Source organism: Cibotium barometz, chromosome 38 (assembly GCF_041138505.1).
Source record: "Cibotium barometz isolate CiBa-2024 chromosome 38, ASM4113850v1, whole genome shotgun sequence".
NCBI classification, from domain to species: Eukaryota; Viridiplantae; Streptophyta; class Polypodiopsida; order Cyatheales; family Cibotiaceae; genus Cibotium; species Cibotium barometz.
Window position 1 is genome coordinate 6,019,861 of NC_141083.1, and position 24,628 is coordinate 6,044,488.

Sequence of the window (24,628 nt, forward strand, 5' to 3'; positions counted from 1 at the left end):
CCCTGCATCTTTGTGAAAATCCTTCTGGTACTCTACGGCCAAGGGTCCCCTAGACTCGGAGTGCGGACTGAAATCCAGGCCAAGAGGAAATCCTTCTAGGGCTCACCATGGGGAAGGAGTCCTCTAACGATGAGCTTGCCCAACAGGGCATGACTTTGAATAGCGAGGTCAATGGGGCCTAGCCCCCCTCAACTACATGGCTGAATGATCACTCTCCATGCCACCTTGGCCCTTGCTGGCCTCCCGTCACTGTTGGCCCATATGAAGTTTCTGATCAAACGTTGTACTTGGCCAATACATGCCTGATAGAAGGCCCGGCACGAAGTAACATACCACATGGTGGCAAGAAGAACCTGGTTCGCCACCACCACTCTACTTGAGGGAGAGCCTCACATAACTCCAATATAAAAGTTTCTTGCGAATGCTCAGAAGAAGAGGGGTGAGCTATTGCTCTGGAGAAATGTTGATGCCAACCTGGCAACCAAGATAGCGAACTAGAGTGCTCCTCGGAATCCATTGGAAAGCATCAACTGGCCACCAAGTTGAGGTTTTTTGCCACACATCAAGAGCACAAATCAACTGGCCGCCAAGTTGGGGCGGGTGCAGAGCCTACCCAAAAACCACATGACTTGTGCCAGTTGATTTGTGCTCTTGATGTGTGGCAAAAAACCTCGATCGCCTCCGCGAATCTTTGGAGATTTCCCACATCTCCAGAAAGGAAAGTTGATGTGTCATTTGCAAACTTTGAGTCAAGCAAGCATGCGAAGGGGGAGGCGCAATCCCTGAAGTCCAGTATCCTAGGCTGAAAGAAAGCTGCTCATGGCCTCGACAACGAATACCAATTCTTGTCAGACCGAGCGGGAAAGGTGAAGTCTGCCACCACGGGCTCCCTGAATGAGAACCTGGCTGTGTGAGGCTGAGTAAAGTTCGGACTCCACGAATCCACTCCACGGGGAATCCCATCCGGCTCATTGTGCCCTCCAGAAAGCTCCAATCCACCCTATCATAAGCTTTCTCAAAGTCTAGGAGTACCACAATGAGGTCCTGCTGCCGCATCCTGGTTGAAGCAGTCACTGACCAAAAGGTGAAGATGTTGTCTAGAATGCTCCAATCCTGAACAAAGCCGGTCTAAGTGTCATGAATCAAGTTCGAGAGAAAGGGCTGAAGTCTCCTGTTGATGGCCTTGGCCAGGATCTTATAGGTGGTCCCTAGAAGAGTGATGGGTCTCCACTGTTGGATCTCCAATCTGTCACCACCCTTCTTAGGAATCAAGTGAATCAAACCCTGTAAGAGTCTCTCTGGCATGGCACTTGTGATCATAATCTCATTGAAGGTACCTCAAAGGCTGCCTTCCAAGAGGTCCCAGAGATGAAGAAAGAAAGAGACCGGAAGCCCGTCCGCCCCTGGGTAGTGCCGTCATCGCCTCTGATTCCTCCTCGGTGAATAGAGTCAGTAAGAAGGACCGAAGAGAGAGAGAAACCACCTGTCTCGTGTGCTACCAGACCCTCTTGTGGGGATAATGGGACACTTGTGAGAGCAGACATCTGAAGAAGTCAGTGGCGATGGCTCTCACCTGGGGGGGGGGGGGGGTCATAAAAATAGCTCCATCCTGGCCACGTAGCTTGCTAATACCATCTCTCCTCCTGTGGGGACCGGCTATCTCAAAAAAATCCCCTATGACTTTGTCACCGGCTTGGGTCCAAAAAGAAGCTCTGGCGTGGTATATGTACTCTAGCCTCCACTCCTCAATGGATCTAATCTCCATGCGGGCAGCAGCACGCTGGCTCTCTATCCATGGGCCATCTGGGGAGCGCTCTTGAAGCCACTGTAAAGAGGGTGGACCTCTCCTCAGATTCCGCTCCTACTCCCGAAAGCCCTCCAATCTACTCTTGGTTGCCTCCTGCAAGAAACCGCTGATCTCCCCTAGGCCAGTATCCAATGTGCACACAGCAAAGCCTGTGGAGAAATCCAATCCCGCCCAAATGTGCTCTATCTTGTTGTAAATCTCGGAGTCCTGAATGAGGCTGTCTGGAATCCTATGTGTGGGAGGATTAGAATTAGGGTTAGAGTTCATGTGGGAGACATACACAGAGAAACAAGGGAGAGAGAGAGAGAGAGTTGTGGGGATAAGTCAACTCATGGGAATGAGTGTGTGACTCCCCTATCACACAAGTATATTGCACTAGTACACATAGTGCACTTAGTACATTAAAAGTACTAAGTGCACTATGTACTATAACTTATGGGCTTGTACACACTATAAGGGTGGGCATAATGCCTTTACCCCAACAACCTCCCACTTAAAGGCAAAGTGCCCTTAAATGAAGGAAAAGAAAAATCAGCATGTACATGATAATATACAAGGCCATATCAAGGCTGAAACTAGCCTCATGCAATGCCCATCAAGTGTCTGCAATGAGCAAACCGCTCCGGAGGCAAACTCTTTGTCAACAGATCAGCCGGGTTGTCATCCGTATGAATCTTAACAAGCTGAATTTGCTTGTTCTCTATCACCTCTCTGATGAAGTGATACTTCACATCCACATGCTTCGTCTTTGCATGAAAAACAGGGTTCTTTGCCAACTGGATGGCACTCTGAGTGTCACAATGCAACAATGGAACATCCCCTGTATAACCCAAATCAACCACTAACCGAGATAGCCATAATGCCTCCTTGCAAGCCTCTGTGGCTGCAATATACTCGGCCTCTGTAGTAGATAAGGCTGTGCACTTCTGCATCCTGGATATCCATGACACAGCACCTCCTGTGAATGTAAACACATAACCGGTAGTAGACTTCCGGTTATCTGGATGACCGGCATAATCCGAATCCGTGTAACCATGCACTAATGCATCCTGTTTGCCAAAGCAAATGCACATATCCTGTGTGCCCTTCAGGTATCTCATGACACCTTTCACTGCTTCCCAATGCTTCTTGCCAGGGTTGGCCATGTATCTAGAAACCACTCCCACTGCGAATGCAATGTCCGGCCTAGTAGCAACCATGGCATACATGAGACTGCCACAAGCTGAAGCATACGGAATCTTGGCCATATCAGCCCTGTCTCTATCTGACTGTGGGCTGTCCATAGCACTGAGTTTCACATATGGAGGCAAAGGAGTACTAGTCTTCTTCCCCCCGTCCATATTGAACCTCCGCAAGACTTTGCCAATGTATTCCTTCTGAGACAAATACAACACATGCTGATTTCTATCCCGAAGTATCCGCATACCCAAGATGTGATTTGCATCACCCAAATCCTTCATATCAAAGGTTTGATGCAGCCTCTGCTTCAAGGTATCCATCTCCTTACGAGATTTCCCGGCAATCAACATATCATCAACATACAAGATGAGGATCAATAGACTGCCATCCAAAGCTTTCTTGGTGTACAAGCAGTGATCTATGTCACTTCTCCTGAATTTCTGGGTTTTCATGAATGTATCAAATTTATGATACCATTCCCTTGGTGCCTGTTTGAGCCCATAAAGACTCTTTTTCAGCTTGCATACAAGCTTCTCCTTTCCACTTACTGCATAACCCTCTGGCTGTTGCATATATATCTCCTCATGGAGATCACCGTGAAGAAAAGCAGTCTTCACATCCATCTGAATCAAGTCCAGATCATCATGTGCAACCAAAGCTAACACAGCTCTAAGTGTGGTCATTTTGACCACTGGAGAGAAGATCTCATCAAAGTCCACACCATATTCCTGCTTGAAGCCCTTAGCCACTAACCTGGCTTTGTATCTTGGCTTTGCATCTGGTGCAACTTTGAGCCTGTAAACCCACTTGCATGGCAAAACCTTCTTGCCTGCAGGCAAATGCACCAATTTCCATGTTCCATTTTTGTGCAGAGAATCCATCTCTGACTTCATGGCACGCTCCCAAAGAGCCTTGTCTACCCTCTGTAAAGCCTCCTTATAACATGAGGGCTCCCCACAGTCAGTAAGCATCAAGTAGTCAACCCCTGGAACAAACCTGTCAGGGGCTCTGGAGGGTCTTGTGGACCTCCGTACCCAATGACCATCATTTGCAGGTTGCTGTCCAGCCTGCATATCACCCATTGGTGGCTCCTGTTCCATGCCATAAGGCTGAAATATCATGCCCGGTATTTCTTCTAACTGTGGTATATCCATAGGGATATCTTCTGCCATCTCTGGCTGTCCATTTGGACCATTTTCAGCACCATTTAAGGGCTGGTTTTGCTGCTGTAATGGCTGATTTACAGCCCTTGGTTGTTGTCCATGATGTCCATCATCATCAAAGATGACTCTGCCAGGCTCCTGTTGCCTTGCAGGCTCCTTATACATGCATGTTTCATCAAAAAATGACATCATTGCTGCGTATAATCTTTCTATTCACGGGATCCCAAAGTCTATACCCCATTTCACCTCTGTCACCATATCCTAGGAATATGCATTTGTGAGACTTAGGATCAAGTTTGGTGCGCATTTCCCTGCGTATGTGCACGTACGCAACGCAACCAAACACTCTCAAGTGCTTGTATGACGGAGGCTTCCCTGTCCATACTTCCTCTGGCACTTTCCCACCAAGCCTCGTGTTAGGTGACCTATTTATAAGGTGAACGGCTGTCATAACAGCTTCAGCCCAAAAACCATGAAGTAATGCAGCATGTGACAACATAGAACGGACCTTCTCCTGAATGGTCCTGTTCATCCTCTCTGCTGTCTTGTTTTGTGGAGGATCATAAGGAGTAGAGAGCTCCCTCTTGATGCCTTTAGCATCACAAAAGTCTTGAAACTGTTTGGACATGTACTCTCCACCATTGTCGGAACGCAAAGCTTTCAGTGTTTTGCCAGTTTGATTCTCAACAAGAGCAACAAACTTCTCAAACACTGAGAATGTATCACTCTTCAAACGAAGAGGATAAACCCACACCTTGCGTGTGGCATCATCTATAAAAGACACAAAGTATTTGGCTCCTCCCAAAGAAAGCTAAGGCATCTCACATACATCTGTATGCACAAGCTCTAACTGAGCATCTTTTTGTCCAAGAGCTTTCTTGTGGGGGCACTGCAGTTGCCTGCCATATATACAATGCTCACAAAATTGAAAACTTGAAAACTTTAGAGAAGGCAAGTAACCCAAACGAGACAATTGCTCTATTCCCTTGACACTCATGTGTCCCAACCGGCTATGCCACATAGAGATTTTCGGCAGCTCGGTTGCATTTACATTAGCATGGTGACAAACACCTGCATGCATGAAGTAAAGAGTGTCCACCTTAGAGCCTTTGGCAACAACTAGTGAGCCCTTACTAATCTTCCACTTTCCACGACCAAATGTGGTAACATAATCAGCATCATCAAGCTGTCTAGTAGAAAGCAGATTCTTCTTGATCCTCAGGCACATGCCTGACATCATGGAGCATAAGCTGTGAGCCATCTGAAAACACATGCCTCACATCACCTCTGCCAAGAATCTTGCATGCATGGTTATCACCCAAATAAACCACTCCTCCATTGCCAGCAGTATACCTGACAAACAAGTCTCTGCAACCTGTGACATGAAAGGAGGCACCTGAATCAATGATCCATGAGTGCATACCATGACCACCTGTAAGAAGTGAATGGGCATCAAGTGAAGACGTAAATAGGACCTCATCCTCACTGCCACCTGCATGTGACACATTGATTTCTTCAATCTTGACTCCACTTTTGCCCTTTGGCTTTACATCTTTGGCTTCATCTTTCTCTTTGTCTTTGCCTTTTCCCTTTTCCTTTTGATCATTTTTCCATTTGTAGCATTGCTTTTTAATGTGTCCCTTCTTGCCACAATAATGGCATTCCAAGTCCTTTTTGGAGCGAGACTTGCTCCTTCCCCGTTCTTGGCTTTTTCCCCTTTGCTGGGATCTCCCACGCGCATTCATTGCATTGGACTTTCCAACAGAGTTGTTTTTCCTGTTCATCTCTTCTTGAAGAAGAGCACCCTCAACATCTGCATATGACAGCATAGCATGCGAATTGCTAGTGGCTGTCCTGAATGTGTCCCAACTCTCTGGCAAAGTGCATAAGAGAAAAGTGGCTTTGAACTCATCGTCCATTGCCAACTTTTGATTAATGACCTGGCTGACAATACCATTAAACTCATTTAGATGGGCTGTCATAGACGCCCCTTCCTTCATCTGAAGACCTATGAGTTTCTTCAACCAATACACTTTGCTTGAGGCACTTTGTTGGGCATACAAGTCCTGCAATCTCTGCCACATTCCCCAAGCTGTCTTCTCTTCACGAATGCTGAAAAGTAAAGAGTCTGACACAGACAACATGATAGTAGATCTTGCCAGCTCATCCATATCTTCCCACTCTTCAGCAGTAAGAGAAGCGGGCATTACACCCCTTTCTTTGATAGGCTTGTGCTGCTTTTTCTGGAGCAACACATTATAGCACTGGGTTTGCCAAATATCATAGTTATGTGAGCCTTCAAGCTTCTTGATGTGAAGCAATGAAGAGCTCTCACCTGTGGTTGCCATAGCAATATGCAACCTGTCAATGCCTGACTCCCTGCAAAATGTGCAAACACTGCACCAAAAGCACACAAAGTGCTCACAGTTGTTCTCCCAAGCTTTATCTCCCACTGCGGAAGCACAAATGCAACTTTACTCCCACTTTTGTGATGAAATCACCAAAATCTGGTTGCTGCAGATTTAGGACAGCACCTTAAATGTGCTCTGTTGCCCTTCCAAAGTACTGTACAGCAGTACTAAGTGCTCACCTGTGATGTACCAAACCTATACCGGCAAGTACAGCAACTGTAAATGAATTTTTTCCCCACTCAAATCAATGTGCAGCCATGGCAAAACTTGTACAAAGCTGTACCAAATCTGTACCAGCAGGTACAGTAGCAATAAATGCTCTCCTGGCTGTCCAAATGAGTGAAAATCAGACTTTTACAGTCCCGAACACTGCATACAACAGTCCCGAACAGAAATTGGGCAAAAGCCCCTTGACTGCAAGCTGATTTCTGAGGATTCAAGGCATAAATGTCTTGCCTGCTGCTTTGCCAAGCTTAACAAGCATAAAATCTTGAAAAGCCCCTTGATTTAAGATCAATTTCTGATCATACATGGTACATTGACGCACATGAAGGCATCCAGAGTGTTCACGATGCTTCCCCCTGGCCACATATACATCCAAATAATGAAAGCCCCTTGATTTACAGGCACATTGAGTGCTTGTAAGGCATCAACACATTATCCACAGCATCAACTGCGAGTGCCTGCATGCAAATCAACCCAATCGGCACAAAAGCCCCTTGATTTGCACTGCAATTTGCTGCAATTTTGCCCAAATGTGCGATTTCTCACATCATACAGCATGTATGAGTGCTTAATTGCACAATTACATCAAAAGCCCCAAATTTCGACATCCAATTTTCTGCAAATTGATCCTGATTGTGACCAATTTCCTGCAAATTGATCCTGAATGTGACCAATGTCACCCAATTTTGCCAATTTTGCTCAAAATTGAGCAATTCGACACCTGTACCTGCTCAATTGTTGATTGTACTTGCTCAATTGCAAATCCCAAAAAAAAATTGAGGAAAATACCTTGTAATTTCTGATTTTTCTTCAATTTGCAGGCTGAATTTTGTTGTTGCAGGAAAAGGGGTTGATGATGCTGCTGCTGTTCTGTGCAGGTGGGGGGGGGGGGGGGGGTGGGGGCACTTCTTGCTGATGAAAACTCCTCACGTGTGAGTATCCTCAAGCGTGGTGTAGAAGACTGCTGCGAGCGCTGCCCCTTGGTGGTATCTTTGAAGTAAAAGCAAGTGCGAAGCTGGTATCTTTGAAGTAGAAGCAGGTGTGAAGCTTCTCTTCTTCGCCTCGCCAGGAAACGTGGGTTTCCTTATTGGCTCGCATAAAGCTTTTTTGACGCGTTTCCCTCTGCGGCTTTCACTTCACAGTCCGCCGGCTCTTACGTGTCTAACGCCCAGCGCTAATACGCTTGCAGTCGACGGCTCGGGTGGCGCACCAGGAAGGGGGCGAACCTTCAACAAAAGCCCCTCGACGCACTCTTCACAGCCACGCGTCAGTGCTTGCAGCAAACGAGGCGTTGGTCCAAAATCTGTAGCGCTAGCTTGTGTATCGAAGAGAAAACCGCGCCTTTCTTCCTATGACTCTGACCGGAGGCCTGCGCATCAGACTTGAGCTCGGCTACCGCTAGCGATAATCGTTTGTGGCGTAGCTCCTACCCGGAATTAGAGTCGCCCCTTCCCTTGCGCAGCAAGCAAGAGCTTCAGAAGCTGTGTGAGGACATCTCCGAGAGCTCTTATGACCTCTCCCTCAAGGACATCGTAGATCCCTGCTACTCTATCAGCGAAAACCTCAATGCTCTGATACCAGTTGTGTGGGAGGATTAGAATTAGGGTTAGAGTTCATGTGGGAGACATACACAGAGAAACAAGGGAGAGAGAGAGAGAGAGAGTTGTGGGGATAAGTCAACTCATGGGAATGAGTGTGTGACTCCCCTATCACACAAGTATATTGCACTAGTACACATAGTGCACTTAGTACATTAAAAGTACTAAGTGTACTATGTACTATAACTTGTGGGCTTGTACACACTATAAGGGTGGGCATAATGCCTTTACCCCAACATCCTAGAGCTCACTTGTCTGTCATGCCTCTTGGGGTCCTCTAGGGAAAGAATAACTGAGGTGTGGTTTGAAAAGGTAGTGCCTGCCAAGATACCAGTCATGCCTCCACGGCTGCAAGCCCACTGATCAACGTAAAACTTGTCAAGTCTAGAGAGGTTAGGACCGGTGCTGCTCCTATCTGATTGCGAGAAGCTAAGGCTCTCGGGACTGAGCCTACGCTCTGGAAGATGTCAAGGGTCTCATCCCCTAAGTATCAGTATCATGTCCTCCCAAGGAGAGTACTCTGCTCTTGAGACGGTGGCCGTACCTCCTCCAACTTTGTCCTCTACCGCCTCTATCATGTTGAAATCACCACCCATGCACCAAAAGTCAGCTTGGGGAAGGGCCTACCGGATTGTGCTCCAAAAGGGGGCTCTACTTGCAGCGGCATTTGAGGCATAAACATTGAGGAAGCCAACGCTATCCTCTCCAATCAATATAGTAACCCACTGTGCTCGCCTCCGGACTATAACTCATGAGCTTGTCACTATCGGCAAAAGCTGCTTGTTGACAGAAATCCAAACTCCTTGAGTCCCTAAAGGGCCGAAGAATGAAGACCAGAACGTATGGGTCCTCCCTGGTAAAATCTTTCCGCATCAACGAGTGTGCCCCTCTGAGAGGTGATGCTCTTGGAGGAAAAGAATGTCGATAGGTCTCCCCACTACGGCTCTCTAAAGCTCTCCTTTGAGGAGGCCTCGTCTCTGAAAGCACTGAGGTCCCCCTAAACCCTGTATGTTCCAAGAGACTATCCACATATCAATCTCTGTGTGAGGTCGAACTCATGGAATTGCCCTCCACTTTGAGAGTCTTGGGCGAGGGTTTAGATGGGGAATAATCACAATCTGTCCTGGGGCGAAGGCAGGCCAAGTGGGCGCGGATCTTGTCCTCCATGTAGCATCACTCTGTTCGAGTACGAGAGTATGCATACTTCGGATGCCATCAATCACAATGGAGGTACTTGTAAGAAGGGGGAAGAGATATTGCGACAGAAGTATGCATGAACACAAAAAGCAGCACCTCCATGTTGGAAGCCACCATCTCCCCGTCCTAGTCTTTGTGGTCTGAGCCCCCAAGCTTCATCCTAGCCAATGGCCAAAGATGGGTGAGTACGTCGGTGATGTGAAGGTCATTAAGGTGATGGGAGAGCTCAACCGCCTGACCTTGGATGGTGGCTGTCACCGACTTTGAATCCCACTCCATGCCCGGGGCTGCACTTAGAAAGAAAGAGAAGATCATCGCGCCATTCTCTGGCGTAGAGGGTATGGAGTGGTGAAAAACCACACATACCCAAACAGGTGCTGCTGTCTCCTCAAACATATATGTTCCTTCCGGCAACAGACATAGGAAGGAACTATAATCCACATGCTGCTCCAAGATCTTGGGGGGGGCCCACTTGGGGACTTTGGCGGGAGAGCCCTCATCGGAGAGGCGGCAATGGTCATCTCCATCGGCTCAAAGAAGCAGTGAATCAAGCGGCCCATGGAACCCCCTGACTGCCTCCGCTCCGGGTTGGGGGCCGCAGGGGTCGACATGAATGCTCTAGAGAGTTGCTAGCTCCAATTTTAAGGTGCCACGAAGTGCTTTCATAGCTTTTGTCTAAGTGGCAGACCCAACGCAACTGTGGAGAAGGGGGAGGGCGGGCTTTGATGAGGAGGTCGCAGCTGAAGGAGATGCTACGGAAAGAGACGGGGGCGAGGATGCGGGGCTGAGAGGGGTGGTGTTGGGAGAGATCCATTGGAGGGAAGACTAGTGGAAGAGGCTCATCGGGGGCACAATGGGGTCTACTAGTCTCACTGGGCACTGAGAATTCCAAGAGGGATCCCAGCGGGGAATCGGCCGCCAAAAAGGAGGGGTTGAAGGGGCACGCTCAACGACTGGAGGGGGCCTGTCACCAATGGGTGAGTGCCGCGATAAATGCTCATAATGGTTCTTTGACAGAATCGAATCCTTATGTGCACGGCCAGCCTGGCACGCATGGCGACGACGCTCAGCCCTGGTGGTTAGTTAATGACCCGAGCACGGGCCAACCGTTCACCTCTCTCCGGTAGCTGGGTCGTCCACGGTTGGGACTTGCTGCTCTGGCGCCTGAGAACCAGCCTCCCTCTCTACCCACTGGTGAGGATCTGAGAACGGGATACTGTCGGAATACGCAGCGGATATGAGACAAACTGTTGAGAGCACAACGTAGCAGGACACCAACATGACGATGAGCAAACACACGAGAACCACCAAGAGGAAAAGTGTTGAACTGTGTGTGGAAGAGAAAACGCAGAAGAGAGTAAGGCTGTGTGAACTCTGCACTATATACAAGATCCGGTACAACATAGAAAGTGTGGGGGGACAAGGGGCCATTTTATATGGCCCCACGTTGCTGGTCGGCCAGTCTAAAATAGGTCGACAGCAGCCATTGCTCACGACTAGAAAACACCTGGTTGGCCAGGTGCCAGCAATCGGCCTGGTCACCATAAGGAGTCAGGTAGTAGAAAAAACAAGTCGGCCAACAAGAGATCAGTCGACAGCCCTCCACACCTCAGGAAAAATGGAAAAAATACATGGAGAGTGAGGAAAAATGGAGAGACACCAAAACTGGGCTGGCACACCCACAGTAGAGGCCCTGGTATAATGTACAGACAAGAGATGATTGCTAACATCTCCTCTCAGCTCTTGGATGTGGATTCAACCCTAGGGAGCTGGAGTGCCACCAGAGCATAGCTTGAGGTAGAGATTTCGTGAAGAGGTCCGCCGCATTGTCCTACGTCAAACAAAACTCTAGCAAGATGTCATCAGCAAAAAACTTCTCACGAACAAAGTGACTCTGGATGACCGTGGGTTTCTCCTGTGGAAACCCAATCTCACCAAGTAACCTCTGTAACTGCACCACCTCACAAGTAGCACCACAAGTAGCCAGGTACTCTACCTCTAACAAGGCAATAGTCGGCTGCCTATTGCTGCTCCATGAAATAGCGCCCGAGCCGAGGGTAAAACAGTAGCCTGATGTAAATCTCCTCGTGTCTTGATCTCCTCCCCAATCTGAGTCACTCCAGCCGGGGAGTCTGACTCCATCCATCGTTCCCCCTCTAGGATCACAGCAGAGTCCAAGATCCTTCGTATGTGCAGAAACTGCAAGATCCGCAATCCTGCGTCCCAATGAGTAGTCAAAGGCGTCTGCAGAAATGAGCTCAACAGCCCCACTGGGACACTCAAGTCCAATCTGGTGTTTAGCAACCAAATCAATGAACCAAACCGTTTCGAAAACAAAGAGGCAAAAACCTACTCACAAGGATCATCAACTGTAACTTTGGTATGCCAAGTCCTGGGAACCTGTTGAAGACCATACAAGGCCTTCCAGAACCTATAAACCACCCCCTTTGAACCCAGAACTTGAAAGCTTGGAGGTTGCACAACATCCGCCTCCACCTACTAGTCACCATCTGCCACTTGGTTGGCAATCCTACAAGTCCCCTGGGAAAGTGCTTTCTCAATTACAGGAGGCTCTTTGTCCCGACTGATACGAGACATCAGAGCATAGTTCACCTGTAAAGGCTCCTCTGACTTACGAACGCAAGAACTAGAATGTTCTTGCCTACTGCTACCAACATTTGACAAGCCATCCACCATCTGGTCTCAGAAAGCTTGCTGCAGCGTATCCACATTCGAGTGGTCATGACGACACTGCCACACATTTCCTAACTGAGAACCTGTAAGAGAGAGTGCTGAGAATTTGTAATCCCATTCTCCACTCCGCCTTCCCATACAACGTGGCTTGTTGCTTTGTCCCAGAGAGCAACAAAATGCTCCTCAAACTCCACCCGTACACCAATCTTGCAAACCTCATGCATTGACAACATATGAAAACCAAGAGATGGGACAAAAAGAATGCTTACCCCCCTCCGCCATGGGGAATGATCTCTAACTTGCCCTCACTGTGAAACTTGAATAGGTATAGTGGACTCGCCACCAATCAGGATGTGACCTGCGTGCCTTCGAAGATCCTGTAATAACTCTCGGGAAGGAGTCATGTGCTTGGAAGCACCACTACCATCAATTTAATTCTGAGTGTCCCTAGCGGTGAGTCCAACCGCCTCCCTGCTCGAAGAAGATTGTCCATAATCTCCACGTTGCACAAAAGGTGGAGTCTTCACGGTTACTATTGAGGAATCATCACCCTTCTCGGTGAGCCGCTTAGGACATTTTCTCCAATAATGACCTTTCTCGCCACAATTGTTACAGGTTCTCTTTGCCTTTCTCGCCACAATTGTTACAGGTTCTCTTTGCCTTCAAGGGTTCACGATCCATGTTGGGCTTCTGCTCGGAAGACTTCCCTTTGCCCTTACTGCGGCCTTGCGACCGTTGGCCAATCAAGGCCCCAGAACCTCCGGCTTGTGGAGGGTTTGAAAACTTTCTTGGTCCAAGACTATAGGCACAAGCTCCTCCCATGTGATGGTGCTAAGCTTGCCACTGGTGATCAAAGAGGAGTAAAATGTTGAGTACTGAGAGGTCAGATGAGACAACAAAGTGATGACCTCTGAAGATATCTCCTTCCTAGCCTGAAGAACCTCTTGCTGAATAGCCTGCAACTTGTTGATGCGCTCCCGCATCGTCGATGATTTTGCAGGATCCATCACCCGCATCTGAACTTCCAAGGAGATCCTCTTCATGGGTGATACCCTGTTGTGCAGAGAAGCCAAATGTTGCCAAATCCCTTTGGCCAGCGTCATATGCTTTATATGGTTAATCACCTATGGTGTGCAATTTAGGAAGATGAAAGAACACACACGGGCATTGACACGATCCCACAACTATGCCTGAGCCTCCCGTTCTTTCCGAGTAGAGGGTAACAACTCCCCGTCCTCCAACACCAGTCGTGGAACACCAACAATAATGAAATCAGCCAAGTCATAAGACTCCAATACAAACTCCATCATTACCTTCCATATGCCGTAGTTGGTCCTGTCCAACTGTCGTTCCACGGGGAACGTGGGGAGAGTAGGGATCTTCACGTGCTTCTCAGCCATCTGAAGTTAAGTCTGCCATCAGGGGGGTTACTTTGGTCTTGTGAAGGGAGGGTGGGTGGGAAAAAAGATGAAGAAGAGGCTGCAACTAATATGCAAGGTGGTTGTCCAACAGTGATGGCCGCCTTCTACCCAATCTCCAAGTCCCTAACAGCCCAAGAGATCACCAATCAGCACCAAAAACGAGTAGTCCCGCAAGCTCTTCAAATCTCTCGTAAGCTCCAAGGTCTTCAAGAAACAGTCTTGCAAGCTTTCCAATCGTCTCCAACCTTCAAGCCACCTGGGGCTTTGATACCTTGTTGGAATACGCAGTGGATATGAGAGAAACTGTTGAGGCACAATGCAGCAAGATACCAACATGAAGATGAAGAAACACAAGAGAGCCACCAGCAGGAAAAGTGTTGAACTGTGTGGAAGAGAAAACGCAGAAGAGAGAGTGAGGCTGTGTGAACTCTGCACTATATACAAGATCTGGTACAACAATACCCAACATAGAAAGTGTGGGGGGGCAAGGGGCCATTTTTTGTGGCCCCAGCCTGCTGGTCGGCCAATCTAAAACAGGCCGACAGCAGCCACTGCTCACGACCGGCACCCAAGTGTGCACACGACCAGAAAACACCTAGTCGGCCAGGTCACCAAAAGGAGTCAGGTAGTAGAAACAACAAGTCGGCCAGCAACAACAAAATCAGCCGATAGCCCTCCACACCTAAGGAAAAGTGAAAAAAATACATGGAGAGAGAGGAAAAATGGGGAGACACCAAAACTGGGCGAGCACACCCACAATAGAGGCCCTGGTATAATGCACAGACAGGAGATGACTGCTAACATATACTTTGGGGGGGGTGCAGTGGAGGCAGTCTTCTGGATCGACGTCGAGGGCAAGCTCTAGCTAGATGGCCCATCTGCTTGCAGATGAAACATTGGCCTGGAAGGCATGATGAATACTCCACGCTGAAGAATGGGGTCTCCCTGGAGACATGGGATAGATATAACATGTGGCATTGAATCCAGCAACGCAACACAGATGCGGAGGGATGGAATCCCAGCTGCTCGCGCAAGGGCCGAGGCAGCAGTAGGGGGGATTCCATCACTCTCCCAATGACACCACCAATCACCAAGAGAAGATGAAGGTATTTCTTCCTAAGGCCGGGGAAGCAAACTGTCACTGGGAAGCTCGACACACTAGCGGGTGGGTCAGATATAGGGTCGAAGCTGTGCTGCCACTGCGCAAAGAAGGCTTGCGCCGTATGCAATGTGAGGGGTAGCCACGCCCTAGAGGGTGAATGTCTGTGATCGTTTTGCGGCTCACCTATGAGGCTCGCTTGTAAAAGATCCCTGAGTTGTCCGCCTGCGGGACGACGACCAACAGTTTTGCAAACCAAGGTGGAGGCCTCTAGAGTTGCAACAGTCGTGGTGAGAATCTGAAGGTCCGCTTCATAAAAGGATCAGCAAGCAACGGTGGCCTCGGTCAGGGATGACGGAGTGGCTGCCATGGAGTCCTCCTGGGGGGTGAAGACCAGAAAGTGCCGAAAACTTGCCGAGATGGGAACGCCTCGAAGATCCTGAAGCTGAGCTTGCGGGAAGGAGGAGCAGAGAGAGGAAAAGAAAAAACCCATGGCGGTGGGAAGGCGAGGAGACCGGAAGAAAGCGGAGGGGAAAAAGGAAAAAAAGAAAAGAAGGGGGAGGGGGGGATGCGGAAGGAGGAGCAAAGAAAGGGGGGGCTCAGAGAGGGGAATGGGGGCAGGGGGCGGCAAGAAGGATATTGGGGGGGGGGGGGGGGGGGGGGGGGGGGGGAGCACTGGGCAGGAGAGGAGGGAAGGCGGGAGGGGCTTGGATTGGGAGGGGGGGGTGCAGAGAGGGCGGCAAAGGGGAGGGAAGGTGGGAGGGGCTGGGGGGCGGAGATGAGTGAAGCAATGAGAGACTAGTTGGCGGAGGAATGAGCAGCGCGAGGGGAGGGGGGGAGCTCAGAGAGACGATGCGCAGAAATGTTTAATGGGCCGAGCCAAGTTGATGAACTCTTGATTACATTTTCTAGTCTCGGGAGGAGAAATAAGTGCGACCCCAAAAAAAAACAACAGAAAAAGGGCTGCAACACTCATGCGTGATGATACAAGTGCTGTCAGTAGCGAAGCAAGCTTCTTTGAGGTGAGCGAAGCTGCAGGCAACTGAACCTCTGGCCACCACGAGTCCTAGTAAGCAGGTGCTGTGAGCACGAGAGGTAAGCAGTGGAAGCTTTCAGCAGCGGAAAGACCACCTGTCAGTAAAGGGAAAACAATAGCGTAAGATCACCTGTCAGCAAAGCATCACACGCAATGCCTCAGCTCTTGCGGATCACAGCAAAGGCATCAAACATTGAGTAGAAGCAACACCTTAGCTCTTGCACATCACAGCTAAGGCACCAAGCGTCTCAGCTCTTGTGCATCACAAACAACCTAGCCATCATTGAGCTAAGCTCTAGGCATCGAATGTTTTTGAGCGGAAGAAGGAACCAAAGCACAAAGGGGAGCGGCGCCATGTTCTCATCGTGAAGAAGAGGAGTAAGTTATGAAGAAAAAAGAAAATCTTTTGCAAAGAGTTTATGACCTTAGGGTTTTGAAACCCTTAGACCTTCACATTTTGGCTTCCACACCTTGCCTTTTCACACTTCCTCTACATACATACACTTTTATTTTGCCTATACACCACGCCGCCCACTATTTGTTCCCACTTACACTAGAGCTTGTCTTGCACGGGTGGTGAGTTTGTATACCCTTGCGTGTTTGACCGTGTTCATACGCAGTTGGGAATTGGGTGTGTTGTCTTATGCATTGGCGCATTGCTAACCTTCATTCACACGCATTGTCACTTGGGTGTAGGTTTAGTGATCGTTCGGGGCTTGTTCAAAGTGATTCCATTTTGTGATTGTTCACACGCAGTGTGTTTTTTTTTTTTGTATTACTAGCCTTTTTCACATGCCTAGCACATTGTGGGCACACTTTGGGAGCTTTTGTAGACCTTGTTCATACGCTTTGTAATTGGTATGGTGTGTTCTCGATAGTCGGAGGTTTTGCTACATCCAAAAGTTGCCTATACTACTTAGGAAATGGCTTACTCTTTGTGGCACATCATGCTCTTATCCTTCATCTTCAAAATCCATCTCCATACAAAGTGGCACAGGCTGGAGATTGTGTTGCATTGGCGATTTCCTTGTTGCGTGATGGAGGAGGAAGATCCTCCTTCAACAGACGTGATTGTTCTTGGAATATTACATCAGGGCTCACTATGATGATCTTTGCTTGAGGATCATAGAGTTGATATCCCTTGCTACTGCAGAGAGTCATCCTCCCCACTCTCAGGAGCACTTGTAGTGTCACGAGCCATGATAGGCCCCATCATATCCGACTCCTAGAAACGTTTGTGGAGCTGCTTCTGCTCCCAAAAGGTCTACCTCCTGTGGCTCCTCCTGTGGCTCCTTGTTCATGGAGGTCTTGTGATGATGGCTTGGTTAGCCAGCATGTGCAGACCAGCAGATTGCTACCACTATGGGGTCCTGTATGTTTTCTCCTTTTTTTTTGCTGCCATAAAAGTCTCATAGGAGTGGAGGAGAAGAAAATACCATGGTTCCAATCTCTCATAAATCTGTTGTGTTTCCTCTAGAAGATCCCTGTACGTGGACCAAGTGGACAAAAGAGTGTGAATGATATGCTGCTGGTCGGCCAATTCAGCCTGTCGGCCTGCTTAATATTGACCAAAAAGAAATGCTGAAATAAGCATTAAATGCTAGCACAATTTTCATGTTGCTGCCCATAAACTGCTGGCCCACTGTAACACCTTCCCGACCTGTTGCTGCTGTGTCCTATGCTGGCCAACTGGAGAAAGTGCTCGTGCCAGGCTGTATATGCTGTCTATTATACAAGTGCTGATGCTGGCTAATGCCTTGATGCATTTAGTGCTGGCTGATTGCAGGTCACAGTTTGCCGACTGTGTCCCATGGCCATGCAACTAAGCCTTTACATGCTTGTTACATGCTTATGATGCAAGACCTAAGCTATAGTTGACTACTACATTGTCACAAAATTCCTTACAGGCTCTATTTTTCTATTGTTCATGTGTGGCATGTGGAGCTTGACATGACATACATGTATGGCTGGTGTAGCCTGGCATATGGAGCTTGACATGACAGTACATGTATGGCTGGTGTAGCTTGACATGATAGTACATGTGTGGCTTGCGGGGCCTGACATGGTGTACATGTACGGCCCATGGAGCATGACATGATGAAATTCTCTGGGACTAGCTATCTTGGAGATCTTTTGTATTTATGTTTTGGGAAGATTCCGGAAGGATCTTGAGCCCTGGACATTTTATCGGATACAACTGAGCAGATGGGTGTTTCTTCCAATATAATTGCACTCGTGTGTGCATGACTTTGATTTTATCTTTGGATGACTTGTCTTGTTTGCTTGGACAATGCCTGAGATTTCTGCCTGTGTTTTCCATGGGGCTGGGGATGCTTGGGCACCCTGTGGACGTGTATGTGCACACCTGTTTGGGACTGACAGGTGGTCTACATGTGTTTTGCAGGTGGTAAGTATTCCCAAAAACTCAATTTACAGCTTTATGAGTTCACATGTTAATAATTATTGGTGCAGGTTCACACTCACTTATAAGTGACCGAACAACTTATAAGTGAGTACACATTGAACAGGACTTATTTCATACATGTGGCGACCAAAAACTGGGCACTGGACATTATTTGGACCTCCTTCATGTAGGCCACCCCTTTCTTGACCAAAAAAGCATACGTGTGGGCTATTTTCAACTTGGAAGCCTCTATTATTGAGTAAAACTCCAGATTGGAGGGGGGGCGCATGCTTTTCAGGGTGCAGGAGGGCTGGTTGGCTGGTTTTCAGCTTGTTGGCAAGCTTCTACAGCTATCCATCGCGACTAAAGTTCTCCACTGCTGGCCAGCTGAATTACAGCTTGAATAGAGGCTGGACAGAGGTTAAATACAGGGAGGAAGAGTTGGTCGAGGGTTTTCTAGACAGTTTTCCTTCCGATCGGGGGTTTGCAGGCTTGTGCACAACTGCTGGTCGCTTTCTTCCGAGACTACTGAGGGCTGGTTGACTGCTGAAAACAGCTTTTGAGGGCTAGTCGACTTGCTCTATGAGCGAGACAGGAAGAAGTGATGTTGAGTTGTCCCGGGCTGATGTGGGAGTGCTATGGGCTGTCCATAGTTGTCCTGCATGTGCTTGATGTCGGGAATGCTCACTTGTGCTGAGAATTGTCAGCAAATTCAGTTTATGTGATGTTTTCTTGTTTTCATATTGTATTGGAAGAAACAGGTGCAGCCAGTGTGGTGAACCTTGGGCACCCGCAAAGTTGTATTGGAAGTAGATTCCTTTTTGGTAATCTAACCATAAAAGGGGGGGGGAGGAGGTCAGCCCATCTTCTAGCCCCTAGTGTGGTGCACTTTGCAAATTTGTCATCTTGTTTTATCTAGCATGCTTATATGTATTTTCAGATTTCATGATTGATTAGATTTTCCGTGTTCAGTTGCCCTTCCTTTTACAACATTCATCTACTTGATAAATTCTCCAAGTGGGTAAGAGGACTTACACATGTAGACTCTCTATGGCTATGGAGACTGACCTATGCTTGACGTGTCTTGGGCTGGGGCTCACAATGGGGTCACGACATACGACAAATATTCCTTAAAAGGAAAATCCTATTGTATGAATGTTGCACTGATGTAAAGCCAGTGTCTCACATAGCACTCCAGTGCAGGGTGCATGTGACAAGCAGGCACAGCTGACAAAGGGTGTAGGCACATAAAGCTAAGTGGACAAAGATGCAAAACCTTGATATGATGCTGTTGTACGACACTATAGTAGCTATATCAAAATCCTAATATGCTGTTGTACGACACTATAGTAGCTATATCAAAATCCTAATATGCTGAATTTGTGTAGAATTCTTGAAATGGATTGAAATCCTAAAATGGTAGAATGGTGGGCAAAGGTAGGTGCCCAAGGGTGGCAATGCTATGATACCACTCTTAGATTCAAGGTTAGGTTTAGGGTTAGTAATGAAGCACACAAAACACAGCTAACTTGCAGAAGGAGAAAGTTAAACAACTTGATGCACACAAAAATGAGATAAGAGTGGAAGTACAAAAGTTAGGGACTTAATAAGTCACTTTATAGCCAATGAGGTGATAACTCAAGTGGTGAAGGTGTTTGCCTAAGACCAAGAGGTCTTGGGTTCAAAACCCCCCTTGGTGCTTCCTTGGCGGCATTGCCTACCGGCGGATAATTAAGCGCCTATAAGCGGGCGCCTACGGACGATGAAAAATTAGTAACTATGGGAGGATCTTGGGCCCAAGGCTAGTCGAAAAATGAAAATATTTTTTTTTTAAAAAAAGAAGTCACTTTACGCACTCTAGAAGACTATGTTCACACGCGAGGGAAAATACCGTTTTGTGTGAAGGTAAAAAGTGCCTCGGTGTCCCTAATTCACATGTACACTACTATAAATCTCACAAGATATAGGAGGATACCCAACATGCAGAGAGGGTGCGGGACTTCCAATACACGTAAAAGGTGCAACACCATGGGAAGGGGTCTTGATTTCACCTCTCGCACATCTTGGTTGTCTCACAAGACAGAAGTGTGCTTACACTAATTAAAGATTGGATTCTTCATCAGCATGGTTAAGTTACTGAATCAAGAAACACATCTCTGATATAACATAGCAAGGCATCCACATAAAAACTCTTCACAAAACTATAGTGATGACAGAGCATAGGGACCAACAGATGGGTTGCCCCCTCCTCCCCCGGGAAGGTACATTCTATTGCCTCAAGGGAGTATTCTTATACAAGAACATTGAACGGGTAGCCTAGCCTAGCCATGCACCACGGTTTCTTCCAAAAACTTTGAATGAAAACAAATCAATCAATCAGTTAGCTTGCAAGTAGCCTAGCTACCAAAAGCAACAAGGTGCCTAGCACCACCCTCAAAGATTGCCGAGCAATCCTCAAGAGATGGAAGCCTAGCTTCCCAAGATCCAACTATCCAATAGCTGATTACCACCTTAGGCAAGTGCCCAACACTTCCCAAGAGTCTCCCCGCTTGATTCTTCACAAAAAACACCAGCAACAAGTACAAGACTTGTTCTACTTCACCTCCATGCTTCGATAATACCCTTCTCTAGTGCTTCCATGCGAGAAAAGGGCACAAATCAGGTTCAGCAGCAGTTTGGCAGCAATAGAGAGCGCCCACGCATAGCAAATGTGTAGAGAAATGGTTGGAATTGTTGGTTATACAGCTCTAATGCTGCTACATGCCTTTGGGCTGCCTGGGAAGGGCTGCAAACAGGACATAGAGCAATAGCTATGCTAGGAGGGGGCTGAAAACAGGGCGTCTAGCTAAGAGAAGTGCCGGGGGAGGGCTGAAGTGGGGCTCCCAGCTCTAGGCTTCAAGTAGTCATGAGGAGAATGGAACGAGGGTTGCTTCTCTTAGTTGGTAGGTGCTCTTTTATACACTTGGGTGGGGTAGATAGCTTTGCATGCATGCAAAAAATTGAGGTTGCATGGGCTTGCATGTGATATGCATGTATGAAGGTAGCGTTGCATGTAGCATGCATGCATGTAGGTGGGCTTGCATCTGACATGCATGCATGTAGATAAGCATGAACATGCATGAGCAAAGAGTGGATAATCGTGAGAGTAGAGAGTAGATAGCCCCTTTTTCTCTAATCTCCACAAGTTCTTCTGATGGCTCATATGCTTCATAGAAGGGGGCGACGAGCTCCATGAAGGGCCCCACACTTCAACAAATTTGCCTGGCCTCATTATTAATGAATATGAACACTGAATACCTTTGGATATAATTTGTCATTGGTCTTCAAATACCTGTTTCTTTTGCACAAATCCACATGCTACAGGTGAACAAAAGACAGTTTGTGCAGCACATTGGCCCACGGGTGCCGTCCAAGCGTCCCCGGATCCATGGGTCCCACATGTGATGAAATCTTGGCATTGTCCATGGGTAGAAAAGAGTACACAAATAAAAGTAAACCATGCACATAATGTATGCATCTTAATACATATTTGGCATTTGACTCTCCTAGATCCGTCAAATGCCCATAGCCGCTATCACATGCACCCTTGTGGCGAGGGTCTTCAAGATGCAACTGGCACTCACTAAGATGGGCATGTTCACACGCTCCTTCATGGCCAGGGTCTCCAAGATGCAATTGGCACTCTCTAGCTATGCATGGCCAAGACATGCCATGGTTGCATGCGGTGTAGTGCACCCGTCGATGCATGTAAAAAGATTATTGATATAATCCCGAAAATTAGGAGCTAGTTACATTCTCCCCAGCTTCTAAACAGCTGTCCTTCATGGCTAGGGTAAGATGCAACTGGCACTCTCTAGGGAAGCATGGCCAAGACATGCCATGGCTGCATTCGGTGTTGTACATCCATGTCCATGCATGTAAGAAGCTTAGTGAATAATCTTGAAAAATTAGTTACATTCTCCCCGGCTTGTAAACGGTTGTCCTCAATTGAAAAGCTTCCAAGTAGTTGTTGAGGAAATCGGGATATTCTTTTAGGTCCTGCTCTTCCATGCACCTAGAATCCATAGGAGAATAGTTCTTGTACTTAACCAAGTACTTCCGGATCAGCTTTCCTCCTCTGATTTTGCGCTGTTGGTGGAAAACAATATGCTATGGTCCTTCAATTCATCCACTTCTGGTGGATCTTCCAGGTGGTGTTCCATTATGAAGTGTTATTGTATGCAAACTCAACTAGGGGAAAATATCTTTCCCATGCTATGTTCTGTTCATAAACATAGCACTTGAGCAAGTCTACTACCACTGAAGTTGCGCTCTCACTTCGTCCAAAATAAGCTCGTGGTCTTGGGATTTCTATCACTAAGAATAGATTTGGGCATACCATAATGCTTAAAGATATGAAAGAGAAAGAGTCGAGCCATGTGGTCTGGCTTAATGGTCTTCCTTACTGGAATAAAACGAGCCTGCTTACTGAAGCCACCAATAACACTGGTGAGCAATAAGGAGACGAGCTAGGCCTTATCAAGCCCTTCTAAAAAAGATCATTAACTTGTGTCATGATTTCCTCTTGTTGGCTTGCACTTACTTTGTAAGGGGGTTGATTTTTGGAGGTGAGTTCCTAGGGATCGGGCAAAGCCTCATACAACATCACACCGCAAGATTTGAGGCAATACACGTCGAAATCAACGCTGCAATCATCACCATTTTTTCTTGCAAATCAATAGATTTCGGCTTTGATCTAATTAGAGGTCCAGGAGCTTACGTAACTCTTCCCACTTTGCATATTCAGTATACAGCATCTCCCGCCTCAAACTCTTCAAGACACACCGGATATATTTGACGTGCTCCTCCAGAGTATGATTGTATACAACCATATCGTCCAGGAATATGGTTTGCGTGACAAGCTCATCGACCGTCAGCCCATCAACCTGATGATCGTCACCATGTTGAACGATCTCGTCCAGTTGACTATCGTCGTGCTCTCTACCGGCCATGGTGAAACCCGAGAAAGCTGTGGCTGCCCAAGGAAATCTCGCATGTAAGGGTGGAGTATCGCGGTGTCCTATCTGTCTTCACAGAAGTAAAGACCTCTAATAGCTGTAGAGAACTCTCAAGCTCTGCCTGTGGAGAACTGAAGCCTAAGACCCCTTTTTATACTTAAAAAGGCATGCTGTTGAGTTCTTAAAAAAACCAAGTACTTTCAGTTTTTTTTTTCAAAAAATTCGTGCTTTTTCTTCTAATGTGTGTAAATATAGGAGTCCCCTTTTTGTTTAGAAAACCTGTCCCATGCCTTTTAAAAAAACAATGTCCAGCTTTGTTCAAAAAATCATGCCATTCTTTTTATATGAAAAAAACATTATGCCTTTTTTTTTTGAGAAACCAATGCTCAGTTTTTTTTATAAAACATTCTGTTTTGTCGTGTAGGTCTGATGCTGCTTTTGCTACGCTCCAATCTGTACATATGTACAGCTGTGCATGTTGTGTTTGTATGGCCTGCGTACAACAGGTACAGCTTGTCCCGGCTTCACTCCAGAACCCCACGTGCGTGACTGCTGTACCTGTGCACAGGCCCGTACATCCTTGTGCGGCTGCCACGTGGCTTGTACGGCCTGCTGCGACCTCTGTACAGCCACCTGCCCCTCACTCCACACAAACCACCACGATCTCTTCTCCCCTCTCTCACACGACTAGACATAACCAACCCTACACCAACCACAATCTCCATGCAACATAGAGCAACGACTTGATAGAAGAAGCACGATTCATAGGAAGAGAACGATGAGAAGCTTACCCGGGTCTCTTGTCGGATTTGATGCATAACCACGCATACCTTTCAGCTTCTTGCATTAGGGTTGGCTCTGATACCACTGTCAAATCCCCAAGGTGGTGCACCCCGTAGGCCAAAATCTGCAAAACAAAGCCATAAACTGTGAAGGGGGTGCAGGCCTGACTCACCACCCAACCACGACAGCCGTGGGCAAAGCCCACAAGACCTAGTTGTCCCCACCGAGCCACGAGCTGAGCTAACTAGCAAGACGCACTGACCAGTATCTACCCCACGACATCCCATACCGCCACAGAGCTACCCTCGCGGGCCTCGAGATTGTTGTTGGCCTCGGCTACATGAAGCATGTGCACGTCTGCACTAGATCCAGGCTCATGACCATAGAGCTCTCGCAAAGACTCACGAGACTCTGACTAACTGACTGACCTTGGCCACCCTTTTATAGGCTCTTGGCCGGTCACCGAGCGTCCACGCTTGGGCGCCCGGCCGTTAGTCCATCCCTAGCCCAGCTCGCCAATCAGCTTGCCTAGCTCCAAGCTACCCCAAGCCTCGAAGCTAGTCTTGTGTGAGTGCTGCACACGGTAGGTACACTCTGTGCACATAGCCATAATA

The 24,628-nt window shown here is 47.7% G+C and overlaps 1 protein-coding gene across 3 annotated transcripts in view; it reads left to right on the forward strand.

Annotated features, from left to right (window-relative positions):
- The window catches only part of LOC147616281 (serine/threonine-protein phosphatase PP2A-1 catalytic subunit-like), an 83,128-nt gene that overhangs the window by 57,524 nt on the left and 976 nt on the right, over window positions 1-24,628 (forward strand). The gene's annotated exons all lie outside the window — the stretch shown is intronic.